Raw genomic sequence first — 13895 nt, 5'->3', positions numbered from 1 at the left:
TGTATCTCTGAGAGTCCATGATCAGCCTGATCTACATAGCAAATTCTAGGCCACCCAAGGGTACACAGGGAGACCCTGTCTCAAATAAAATAAAATAAATCTTTTTAAAAAACCAACAAAAATAGAGCATTGAAAAACAAAGCTCTGAATACACAAGGGCTTGATAAGAAGGCTTGAGAAATTTCATTCCTGGTTTCCTTTCGTATGACTTACTGTTTTTCAAATGTTCATCTTTGATGGCCAATAAACAGAGAAAAATGATTAACCTCACAGGCCATCAGAATAATGCAAATGAGGACCAGGTGGTGGTGGTGGCGGCATTGGCGGCGGCGCCGGCGGCGCCACATGCCTTTAATCCCAGCATTCAGAAGGCAGAGGTAGGTGGTTCTCTATGAGTTTGAGGCTAGCCTGCTCTACAGAGCTAGTTCCAAGACATCCAGGGCTACACAGGGAATCCTTATCTGGGGGGGGAAAAAGAAGAAGAAGAAGAAGGAGGAGGAGGAGGAGGAGGAGGAGGGGGGGGAGGAGGAGGAGGAGGAGAAGAAGAAGGAAGAAGGAGGAGGAGGAGGAGGAGGAGGAAGAAGAAGAAGAAGACGAAGAAGAAGAAGAAGAAGAAGAAGAAGAAGAAGAAGAAGAAGAAGAAGAAGAAGAAGAAGAAGAGGAATGCAAATAAAAACTCCACTTGGATACCATGTCATGCCAGTCAGAATGTCAAAAGAAAACAAGTAACAGCAAATGCCAACAAGGATGTAGACAAAGGAGAAGCCTTGTGCACTTCTGGTAGGACTGTGAACTAGCCCTGCCAAAATGTCAAAATGTCCATTCACTCTGGACTTCCCTCACTCAGTGCTTCCTTTGCTCCCTATGTAAACATACACAAAGTGAAATTGTTCAGGGGAAAAAAGACACAAATGGGAAGGGGGATCAAATATAGCTGGAAGTTTCACTATGTCCTGTCTGGTCCTGGAGCCATTCAGACCCAAGCAAACACATAGAGGCTTATATCAATTACAAATTGCATGGCCATGGCCTATGGTTCAATTTTCTTGCTAGCTAACTCTTATAACTAAACTCAGCCCATTTCTATTAATCTATATGTCACCACATGTTCATGCTGCTCCCTGGATGACGGGATGGCGTCTTCTCTGCCTCTCCTTTGTTCTTCCAGTCTCTCTCCTAAATTTCCCGCCTGCCTCTAAGCTGCCTTGCCATAGGCTGAACAGCTTTATTTATCAACCAATCAGAGCAACAGATATTCACAGCATACAGAATGACATCCAACTGCAGACATTTGGGAAGAGAGAAAAGAGGAGCTAAGGGGATGTGGGGTCCGGGTGGGGTGGGGAAATAAGTTCAACATATAATATAAACTTGTATAAAAATTAAGAAAATAAAAATGTTTTGAGGAACTTGAAAGATGTCTCAGCAGTTAAGAGCACTGACTGCTCTTCCAGAGGAACCAGGTTTGATCCCTAGCACACGCATGGTGGCTTACAACTGTCTATAACTCGAGATCTAGGGGACCAATGCACTTTTCTGATGTCTGAGACATCCAAGGGCAGTAGGTATACAGACAGCCATGCAGGCAAAACAGCCACACACATGACATAAATAATTTTAAAAATGTCTTGGTTTTGTTCGTTTTCTTTCTAGAGCTCATAGATATTCTGGGTTCTAAAATTTCACCAAGATACATCTTGATGTGGGCCTAGGCTAGTATTATCCTACTTGTCCTTCTGGCCCTTTACTCTTCAGATTCTGGAATGAGTGTCTTCTTGGATGTTTTTTGAGGATTATTCCTCCCTCTGGGTTTTTCTTCCTGTATTTATTTGGGTATTGGACTTCCTGATCAGATATAGTTTTCTTACATTTTTAGCCTTATAGTCTATCTTTTGGGCCTTATGTTTTGTATTATATGACATTCTTAACCTTTGTAGGGTGTGTTTTAATTTCTACTGCTGTCATACTTTGAATTTTATCTTTCTTTCTTCCTCCCTCCCTCCCTCCCTCCCTCCCTCCCTCCCTCCCTCCCTCCCTCCCTCTCTCTCTCTCTCTCTCTCTCTCTCTCTCTTTTCAAGACAGGGTCTCACTAGCTCTGGCTGTCCTGGAACTCACTCTGTAGATCAGCTGACCTCGAACCCAAAGATCCTCCTGCCTCTGCCTCTGCCTTCGGAGTGCTGGGATTAAAGGCATGTACCACTGTGCTTTATTTCATTAATTTTTTTTAAGGCAGAGTCTCACTCATAGCCCAGGCTGGCTTCAGACTTGCCAAGAACTTGATGATTAACATTTGACACTTCTGCCTCCATCTCCTGGCATCACAGACATGTTTGGTATAGTTAGGGGCCTCTTTGTTCTCTGCATACTCCTTTGTGAACACACCATTTTCCTCCTCTTCTGAATAAAATCCTTCCGCTGGTCAGGACAGCCCGCGTCCTCAGCGTCAGCTTCATCTGTTTGTTTAATTAGATGTCTCTGAAGCTTTCCTCAGCTGCATGGTGGTCTTTGGCCTTTGTTTATACCTCAGGATCAGGGAGAGCCATGGAGCTGATAGGAAATTCTGACAGCATGTAGTGGGACATGTCAGCTGTGGGTCCCTCTGCACAGTTATCTAGCAGAATAAATCTCACAGTAAATCTCTATGTCAGAATTTAAGGTCATTCTCTTGGACTGTCAGGATGCATAGAGAATCTTCTAGTCTCTTGGACAGTCAGGCCTGGCTGCCAGGATGCTGGGAGCTGAGAAGAGCTGGTGACTTCAACAAGGGGACATCATCATAGTTCTGTTTTCAACCTGCATTGTGCCTACCCCCGTCTCAGTTTTGTCTGACAGCTCCTAGGGCAGACACCCAGGCTTTTCTTCTCCAAAGACCATATCTCTGTACTCCGGGAAGCTTTAGTGTGATGCTGGGGGTGGGGGTGGGGGGGTGGATTACTGGGGAAAGGCACCTGGGGACCTGGAGCTTAAAAGTACTCTCCCTCCCCTTCATCTCAATCCTTTGCTTCACCCTCACTGGCAGAGGTGCTTGAATGCTGAGCCTGGGGTTTTTCCGTAGGAGTCTGGCTGCATGGGTGGGTCAGCCTGCCATCGCTTGACTGAAGACTTGCTGGACTCATGTATTTAACCATCTGTTTTACCAGTTTAACCTTGTCCAGGCATTTTCTAACTTCCAAAACTCAGCTGCTGTCTCCTTTTTCTCCTCACGCCCTCTTAGGGATTTATATGTGATTTAAAAACAAAAACGAAAAACTTCTCCTGCTAGATACAATGGTGAAGACCTTTGATCCATGCACATGGGAAGTTGAGGCAGGAGGAGTGCCAGTTTAAGGCCAGCCTGGGCTACAGATTGGGACCTTGTCAGCAAACGAAACACTAAAACAAATAAAACAGCATGAAGTTTATTTAATTCTTATGTTCTATTTATCTTATAATGTAGGTGACCTGAGGCCTGATTTTACTTAGGACTCTTTACTAACAAAGAAGCGAGGACCAGAGAGAGGAAGAAGCCTGGGTTCTTGGATCAGCTTCTGAAGAAGAGAGCCCTGTGAAACTTTCCCAGCCCAAAGATAAAGCTTACTGAGGTCCAGTTCATGCTGCCTGCTTTGATTTGGTGTGCTGTGTTTGAAGTGCAGGCATTTTCAGAGGCAAAGGCTCTACACCAAACTATAGATCAGCCCCCACGTTACTCCTTAAGGCCGTGTATCTGCCATCTGAGGTCCAGGACTGACAAAGACCCTTTGCTTCGCCAAACTTCAGTCGGGCTCCTAAACCTTCTCTGGGGACCATTTGTGTCCTGCTTATGAAATTTACTTTTAGTAAATGATCTTGCTGGGCCAGTGAGATGGCTCAGTGGGCAAAGACAGACTGCACAGCCTGCAGAGCTGAGTTTGCTCCCGTGGGGGAGAAGGAGAGAACTGACTTGTGCAAATCTTTCTCTGACCTCCACACCCATGCCATGGCATGTGCATGCATACACATGTAAATAAAAATTTGAAAAAATTGTTTTAAATGAACCATGCTAAGCCAGCTTAGCAAGAAGCCTTCATCCATGGTATCTGATCACCCTCAACACCTGATTGGGTCCTTCCTTCTCCTCCTCCATCTCCTAGGTGATGCCTCACTAGATTAGCTTGTCTTCAGCAATAATCCTGTTAGGTCGGCACAGCCCGACTCTCCCTTTATGTATGATTTTCCTCTTAGTAATTTTCTGTCCTCAAACTCTGACCCTGTTCCTTGACTATAGAGTGCCCATTCTGTATTTGGAGTTAAGCCAACTATTTCTCTACATGGGAGGCTGAGATGGGAGGACTGCCAGTTTGATGTCAGATTAGGCTATATAGCATAACAGCCAGAGAGACAGAAAGACAGAGAAAGAGAGAGACAGAGAGACAGAGACAAAGACACCATTGAAGTGGTCCCTGCACCAACCACTCTGAATAAAGTCATGCTTTTTGATAAGTATCATTGAAGAATTTTTCTCTTTTTATTAAAGTTTATTTTTATTTTTGCTTATGTATATGAATATATATTCAGGTGCCCTCAGAGGCCAGAAGGATCCCCTAGAACTGGAGTTACAGGTGATTGTGAGCCACCGTGTGGGTGTTGAGAACTGTGCCCAGGTCCTCTGGAAGAGCAGCAAATGCTCTTAACCTCTATGCCATCTCTCTAGCCCCAAATGCTTTTTTCTTAAATAAGACTCAGCTCAGGACCTCCAGGGTGCTGGTCACCCTGCAGGCCTATGCTTTCCTCCCTACTTTAACAGGAACAAAGTGAATGCCTGCTGGCACTTGTTCTTGCTCTAGAAAAACATAAAAACTCCTTTTTGATAAGTTATCATTCCTTGATGAACTGTTAAAAATAAAACCAGCATCTCTAAGACTTTTAGAGTGCTGGGGTGTGGAAGAACTTAGAGAGCATCAGGTTTAACTGTACCATTTAACGTCCAGAGCTGGCAGGTCCACGGGGGTTAATTGCTTTGTTCAAAGTCACTGGTGCCCTAGCAGCCAAGCTAACAATAGAACTCCAGGCCTTCCAACCCTGCTCAGGAGCTGCTGCCCAGCACCACCTGCCGTGTGGGCAGACTGCCAGTCTACAAAGATCGTTACTGTGGTTCATAAACTACCTTATGGCTGAAGTGGAGCTTACTCTTTTATCAGTGGTTATTATCATGTGTGATATTAAATACCCAGCACGAGCAATTACACCTCCGTTTCAAACAGAGAAAGTCTTTGAGGATTAATGGAAAGAAAAAGTTACTTTGCATTTAGGAACTCTTGTGACAGGCTGGCTGGTCTTTATGTTTAGAAAGGGTAGAGAGGGGCCCAGGGGTGTAGCTCAGTGGTAGCTTCCCAGAATTGCAAAATAAAGAGAAAGCTTGATGGAGGGAGGTGGAATGAGGTGGAGAAAGGAAGAGGGAGAAAGGGAAGGAGAATGCTGAAAAGGGACAGACAAAGCCAAGATGGCTATATTCCAGTACTTCCATGGATCGTAGCCCAGTGACCCATTCCTCACCTCATATAGCTCAGGTCATAAATTCCCAAAGGCTTCTGTGTAAAATGATGCATTCTCTGCTTGGTGCTATTGGGTAAAGGCTTTAGATGTGAAGCCTTGTAAGGTCTTCCTGTCATTGAAGGCATGCCCTTGAAAGGGACAGTAGGACCCCAGCCACACCTCTTTCCTTCCTGCCTATGTGATGATTTTGCTCCATCATGTGCTCCTACCTAGAGCTTCTGTTTTGCCATAGGCCTAGAAAGCAATGGGGCCAAATGACCATGGACTTCATGAAGCCTCCAGATTCACGAGTTGGAATAAACCTTTCTTCTATGAGGTTGTTAAGTTCGGCTAATCAACACTCTGCAAGTCAGCGCAATGACCACATCAAGAAGAACCAGTCCAGCCCGACTGGATCTGCAGAGAAGTGTGCTTTCTTTTCCATGAACAAGGAAAGCCACTATCCAGGAGTCCATGGCTGTCATCTTGGAATTTCAGGGAGAAAGGCCTGCAAAACTGGAGCCAACAATGAGGAAGTCAAACAGAGAAACATGGAGAAACTGGGTCTTGATCCCACGATTGCAGCAGAGGAACAGTACATGGCTTGAAGTCTGGACTGTCCTTCACAACAGCGATTGCACACCTCTATTCCCCAAAACAGCCTTAATTTCACTTAGTTTAAAAGAATATAGGAGCTGAAGAGATGGCTCAGGAGTTAAAATTACATACTCTTCCCGGCAGTGGTGGTGCACACCTTTAATCCCAGCACTCGAGAGGCAGAGGCAGGAGGATCTCTATGAGTTCGAAGCCAGCCTGGTCTACAGAGCGAGTTCCAGGGCAGCCTGTCTGGAAACAGACAGAGAAACCCTGTCTCAAAAAACAAAACCAAAACCAAAAAAAAAAAAAATTATGTACTGCTCTTCCAGAGGACCTGAGTTCAGTTCCTGGCACCTATGTTGGGTGGCTAGCAGCCACCTGTGACTCTAGCTCTTCTGATGTCTATGGAAACATGCAATTATGCATATAAACACACAAACACAATAAAAAAAATAAGCTAAATCTTTAAAAAAGAAAATACATCAACCTGGTCTTTTGGGCATTTCTGAATGCTGACCTTTTCTATAATCAATGTGAAGTATCTACCAACCAAGTGGGGTGGTTTTTAAGACTCTTTTTAAAAAAAATGCATGAGGAAAAAGAAGTGTCTAAGCTTAGCCTTTTACTTAATGAAGACAAGAGACAAAAGGCTTGAGCAGTAGGAATAAGCAGGCAGATTCAGATTCTTGAATTGCCATTTAACCTTCAGGCAGAAATTCAATAAGGCTACTAGATAGACCACGTGGAAGACTGAAAGTAGGGGGACTTGGATTCTACTCGGTGTTTGGAAACATGGGGTGAGGGGCCTGACATGGTGACTCTGCACCCAAGAGATGGCTACAGCCCAGGGAAAGAGCAGTGTGGCTCAACAAGCAGAGCAGGAGCTGAGCTGGCACTCCGGGTCCTATTCAGGGGATGGTGGATTTCCAGAACTTACTGTGTATGCTTCAAAGTAGACAGGAAGCAGCTGCTGTCACCAGTTGGTCTGGTCAAAGGGTTATCCTATGGTAGCAAGGTGACCCTGCCGTCAAAAGCTGCAGGTGGATGACCTAGACTGGAAATCCTCTGGGAATGTGAGTTGGAGATTACACAATGAAGATTTCAAGATGGACGGGACACAGTTTTTGGTTTTTTTTGTTATTATTTTTGGGTTTTTTTTTGTTGTTGTTGTTGTTTGTTTTTTGTTTTTGTTTTTGTTTGTTTGCTTATTTTTTTGCTTTTTTTAAAGAAAGAAATCCAGAGGGAGAAAACCAGTCATCACTGTTCCTCTGTGCTTTCTGCTTCAGTTCCCACCCTGACATCCCTCAGTGATGGACTGTGACTTGGTGGGGGGGATAGTCGTAGTGGTAAGAGGAAATAGACCCTTTCCTTCCCCAAGTCGCTTCTAGTTATGGTGTTTATCACAGCAAGAAAGCAAACTAGAACATCTCTTTTATTTCTTTTGCGTATACACCCTGAATATAATTTCTGGATTTTATATGATAATCTCATTGTGATACTTTTATTTATTTATTTTCAACATTTAAAAATTTTATGTGTATGAGTGTTTTGCCTGCGTGTATGTCTATGCACCACATGTGTGCAGTGACGACAGAGTCCAGAAGAGGGTGTTGGATCCTCTGAAACTGGAGTACACACACTTGAGAGCTGTCATATGAGTGCTGGGACTTGAACCCTGGTGCTTTGAAAGGACAGCCAATGCTCTTAACCACTGAGCCATCTCTCCAGTTCTCCCTTCGTGAAGTCTAAGGACTCACCACTTGGTTCTCTCGTTAGTTGCTCTGTGTAACATTGCTTCTTGTCATGCTCAAGAGTTTCAGTTTCTCTATATCCCTTGCCAACACTTGCTATTTTATAACAATAACAATAATAAAAACCTTCCAGCTTGGGGATGTAGCTCAAGGGTAGATGGTTTGCTGACCTAGCATCCTTAAGGTCTTGGATTCAATCCTCAACACTTCAAAAATAATAACTGCCACTGGCACCTAACAGGTAAGAAGTAGCAGCTCACTGGGGACCTGCTTTGTGTTTAATGATCAGAGATGTTGACTATCTTTTCATGTGGTTGTGGCCACTTCTTTACATTCTTTAGGAAAATATCTGTTCCAGTCCTCTGGTCATTTTGCTGTTAGAGACTTGCAGAAACTTTCTGGATATCAAATAGATGTGCAAATATTTCCTTCCATTTTGAAGGCTGCCTTTTCACTTGCTGATATTGTCTGTTCAAAAAATTGATCACTATTGTGTGTGTATGTTGTGTATGTGGGTATGCATTCGTGCCAGTGTGTGAGCGGAGGTTAAATGATAGCTGGCAACGGTTGCTTTCCTTCTGCTGTGGATTCAGGGGATCAAACCCAGATCATCAGGCCTATGGGCAAGTGTTTTGACCTGCTGCTGAGCCATCTCCCTAGCCCAGGTTTAGCTTTTGAGGCACAGAAGAGATTCCATTTTGATGAAGTCCAATTGGTCTGTTTTTTTTATGTTGCTTGTGCTGTTTTGGGCTACATCCAAGAAATTATTGCCAAACCCAGTATCATGAAATTTTCTCCATGTTTTCTTCTAATAGTTTTATAAATTTTAGCAATTACATTTGGATCTTAGGTCCACTGAGCTAATTTTTGTATGCAGATAAGATTAGAATCCAGTTTCTTCTCTTTCTTTTATTTTTTTTTTCATTTGTTGAAAGGACTGGTCTTTCTCCATTGAGCACCCTTGGCACTGCTTTTGAAAATTACTCAACTGTATGTTTGAGGGCTTGTTTCTGGGGTCTACATTCTTCTCCATTGGTCTATGTGGTATCTATGCAAGCCCTGATGTTTTGATTATTGCAGCTTCATAGCAAATTTGAAACTAGGAAGTAGGAAGTTTCCAACTATGTCTTGAAGAATGCTCATTTTTGAGATAGTGTTGAATATAATCCAGGCTGGTTTTGAACTCATTATGTTGCTGAGCACAGCCTTGAACTGTTTATCTTCCTGCTTCTGCCTCCCATGTGCAGAATGTGGCACCATCCTGTTTTCAAGACTGTTTCATCATAAGGTGCCAAATGAATTTTAGTATGGATCATTCCATTGTGCAAAAATGTTTTTGGAATTTTGAAAGGACTTGTATTAAATTTGTAGCTCACATTGAGTTGTATGAACATCTTCTTATACATTGTAAATATGGTGTCTTTCCATTTATTCATATTTTTAATTTCTGTCAGTAAGTAATGCTTTATGGTTTTCAGATTTCACATCTTTTGTATCTTTAAGTTTAATCCTAATTGTTAGTGGGAGTCCATGTGTCTCTCCACCCCCAACCTCCTACCTCCAGTGCTGGAGATCAAATACACGGCCTGTACTTGCTAGGCAAGTGTTTAACTGTTGGCCTAAAAGCCTAAATAGGATTGCTTTCTTAATACCATTTTCTTTTCTTTCCTTTTTTAGATTTTTTATTTGTATGAGTATTTTGCCTGCATATATGTCTGTGCAGCACATGCATCCCCAGTGCCTGCAGAAGTCAGAAGCAGGCATTATATTCCCTGGAACTGGAGTTACAGATGGTTGTGAGGCACCATGTGGGTGCTGGGAATTGAACCTGGGATCTCTGCCAGAGCAGGCAGTGCTCTTAACTACTAAGCATCTCTTCAGCCTAATTTCTTTTCTGATTATCCATTGTTAGTGTGTAGAACTTGTGAGAGCCCACAGTGACTCCAGTTTGTGGCTTGATTCCATCTTGACTCAAGGCTAGAGAGTTCAAGCTTGTCTTTGCCCCTTAAGGATGGATAACAGGATGATTTGGCCAAAACGTGGCTACTAGATGCTTTGCTCTTCAAGGCCAAATAGTGGGATGTTTGAACAAAGGTGTGCTTACCAGATGTCTTGAGAATTAAGGAGGTGTTTATGCTTGTTTGTTCCTTGAACCATGGTGTCCTTGAGAGGAGGAGCTCTTTTACCCCCTTGCTTTGGGTATAAAATGACTATGAGAAATAACCTCGGGGCTGCTGCAATATTGTCTCAGAGCCCTCCTGAACCTATCCTGTGTCTCTGTTTATTCTTCTATCTCTGCTTTTCCTCACTATCTTTTCTCAATTCTCACTCCCCTACTCAGAACTGTTTGACAGGTCAGGTGGTACCCAACAAGAACTGCAGCTGGTTTTATATTCTTAGCTTTAGGTCATGCAGTTCTGTTGATTCCATATGCTAGTGCCAACACTTGAGTTTCATAAGTTTTTATTTATTTCTTGGTGTGTGGGGGGTATTTAGGTCTTTATACACATAAAAGTGTGTTGTCTATAAACAAAATATTTCCAGTTAGGCCAGAGATATTTTTTCCTTGCTTGATTACTCTGTTTAGAACTACTAGTTCTACATTGAATAGAAATGACAAAGTCGGGGACAGGGAAGATGCTCAGTGAATAAAGTGCTACCTTGCAAGCATGTGGGCCTGCACTGATCCCTAGAACCCATGCAAAAAGACAGTGGTGGGATGGGATGTGGACACTGTAACTCCAGAGCCAGGGAGGATCACTGGGGCTTACTGGCCAGCCAGCCTTGCCAACATATTGAGTTGCAATCTGAGAGACTCTGTTGCAGAAAAAAAAGTGTATGGCCTTGAGGAACACCACCTAAGGTTATTCTTCAGAATGTGCATGCGCACACACACACACACACACACACACACACACACACACACACACACACGACAAAAGTGGGCATCCTTCTCATTTCTGAGGAATAGTCTTTCATCACTGAGTTGTGCTATTTGGTGATATTTGTATATGCAGTCCTTTGTTGACTAAAATGTTGCTATGTACACTGCAGGCCATTATTATATTCTTTCTGATAAAGAATCTGACGTGGCAAAAGATGATTTCAACAAATGTATTGATTAGAGTAGTGAATGGTAACACAGGATTGGTAGAAAACAGGAATTTGCGTGTACTGTTGATGTCATTTTTACAACTCATTTGAACTTTGTATTAGCTAGTTTATTTCAAGGTTTGTGGTTGTGAATTAGGCTGTGGAAACTGATAAACTCTGAAAGCTTCTGAAGTGGGGCACATCTGTCTGCCTCTTAAATGGGGCACTGTTGTTTTTTCTCTTTTGGGGGCCTGCCACCCAGCTCCCAAATAAATCACACACAGGTTTATTCTTAATTATAAATGCCCAGCCTTAGCTTGGCTTATTTCTAGCCAGCTTTCCTTAACTTAAATTACCCCATCTACCTTTTGCCTCTGGGCTTTTACCTTTTTCTATTTCTGTAGATCTTTTATTTCTAACTCTTGTTGGCTGTGTAGCTGGGTGATTGGCCCCTGATGTCCTCCTCCTTCTCTGGCTACTTCTTTCTCTCATTCTTTCTTCTCTTTCCAGATTTCTCCTATTTATTCTCTATGCCTGCCAGCCCTGACTATTACTCTCTCCTGCCTTGCTGTTGGCCATTCAGCTCTTTATTTGTCAGGTGTTTTAGACAGGCAAAGTAACACAGCTTCACAGAGTTAAACAAATGCAGCATAAACAAAAGTAACACACCTTAAAATAACATTCTACAACAAGGCACATCTGTCTGCTTGCATATGTATACAAACCAGGTCTCTCTCCTCTTTTTCCTTTTTTTCTTGAGATGGGATCTCACTGTGTAGCCATGAGTGGTTTGGAACTTGAGGTCTTCCCACCTCAGCTTTCCAAATTCTGCTAACCAATTCTTAGCAAGTTAGCCCAGAACACCTAACTGTTGAACTTCGATAATTGTGAGAGTAAAGGCATTGAGCCTGATGAAGGAAATCAGTATTTCCACTGTAGTAAACAGGGACCTGGGTATCCTGAATCTGAACTGTATATGAGACTCAGAAAAGAGCCATCCTTACTTGAGAACTGAAAATGAGCCAAAATAGATATTAAACATGTTTTCTGGCTTCTCCGTGTATAAAAACAGCAAGCTTTTCTTTCTTTCTTTCTTTCTTAAAAGACCTTCTCAGGGTTAAGGAGTAGGCTCAGTCAGTAAAGTGCTTGCCACAAAGCATGAGGACCTAAGTTCCGATCCCCAACACTCATATGAAAAGTCAAGCATGGTGGCAATGTGTCCTTGTGCCCTTGTAATTCCAAAGCTAAGGAGGCTGAGACAGGGCCATCTCTAGGGCTTGCTGACCAGTCAATCTAATTGAATCAGTGAGTGCCAGGTTCAGTGAGAGACCTCAAGAAATAAAGTGAAGACTTATTGAGGAAGACAGCAGATGTTAACCTCTAACTTACACATGTATATACACATGCAAAATAAAATAGTAAGATAAAAACAAAAATTTGAAAAGAACATTTCAGCATGTATGATGTCATTTTCAAAGAAAATGCTAGTTTGGTATTAAAAGAAACAAATAAATAAAAGTGGGCTGTGGCTATAGTACAGTCAGTAGAATGTTGCTGAGGATGCCTGAAGCCCTGGGTTTGATTTTAAGTACCACATAAATAGGATGTGGTGGTGCACACCTGTATTCCTAGCACTAGGGAAGTACAGGCATAAGGATCAAGAATTCAAGGCCCATCCTTGGCTCACAGTGAATTCCACACCAGTCTGGGCTACACAATGTTGCCTATAAACAAACAAATAAATGTGATATGAATCTCGTTTCTTTAACAGGAATCTATAGTGAGCATTTCCTTTTTCTTTCTTGCCCATAACTGTATTGTTCCTTATGGCAAAATAGAACCTTTGTAGGTGGACTTTTCTGTCCCACCAGCCAGTTCCCAAATAACCACACAGAGACTTATTAATTATAAATGCTCAGTCGATAGCTCATGCTTGTTACTGACTAGCTCTTAGAACTTAAATTAATCCATATTTCTTATCTAAGTTCTACCACATGGCTCATGGCTTGTTACCTCATTTTCTACATATCCTGCTTCCTCTGCTTCTGGCTTGCAACTCCCCAGACTCTGCCATTCTTCTTCCCAGCATTCTCTCTGTCCCCAAAATCCTGCTTAGCTATTAGCTTTTTTTCTTAAATCAATCATGGTGATATATGTTCACACAATGTAAAGGAATATTCCACAAACCTTGGTTTTCTTTTTGTGGAATGGCCCCTCTCCAATACTTCGTCTCCAAAAATATATGGTTGACTATGATGATTCAGAATGTGTCAATGAGAAACAACCCCAAGATGTTACTGGAAAATAAGTGCATTGTTTGCCCTGGAAAATTAGCTAAGGATGACATAGTTGAACACTGGGTGTAATGGTTTATTTTTGTCCTTTTGGTTGTGACCCTAGTGTTTAACAGATGAGCCATCTCTGCAACCTTTGGTAGTTAGTTTTGTCAGCTTGAGTCTAAGAGTCTCAATGAGGGCTAGTCTAGATCAAGTTGGATTGTATTTGTCTTGATTGCCTTAATTGATGTGGGAAGATCCAATCTTCAAATGGTTAGCAATCATTCCTTGGTTTTGGCCCTGGACCATCTAGGAATGGAGAAAGCCAGCTTGACTAAATCTGATTTGGCTAGCTACTCTAGGTTCTTGCCCTGATTGTGATGGACTCTAACCTGCTCTTTCTCTGTGTCCCTGTCTCTCTGTCTTTGCCTCTCTCTCTTCTAAGTCACTTCTGTCAGGGTATTCTATCACAGCAGCAGAAATGAAACCAGATACTAGGAAATAGGGAAATGTAGGAAGAAATAACTACTTAAGAAAAAATATACAAAAGGAGATAGTGTTTCTTAATGATACTGTCCGCAGTCCTGAGTCCAGTGCTCTCTATTGGTACTCATCCATAGACTTCCCAGTTCTGATACCAAGTACATTCCTTTCCTTAAAGTCCTTTTAGTATGAATTTTTGACAGTT

This window comes from Peromyscus californicus, unplaced genomic scaffold, assembly GCF_007827085.1.
Source record: "Peromyscus californicus insignis strain IS unplaced genomic scaffold, ASM782708v3 Scaffold_11__1_contigs__length_118956290, whole genome shotgun sequence".
Lineage (NCBI taxonomy): Eukaryota > Metazoa > Chordata > Mammalia > Rodentia > Cricetidae > Peromyscus > Peromyscus californicus.
This window is presented reverse-complemented; position numbering follows the sequence as displayed.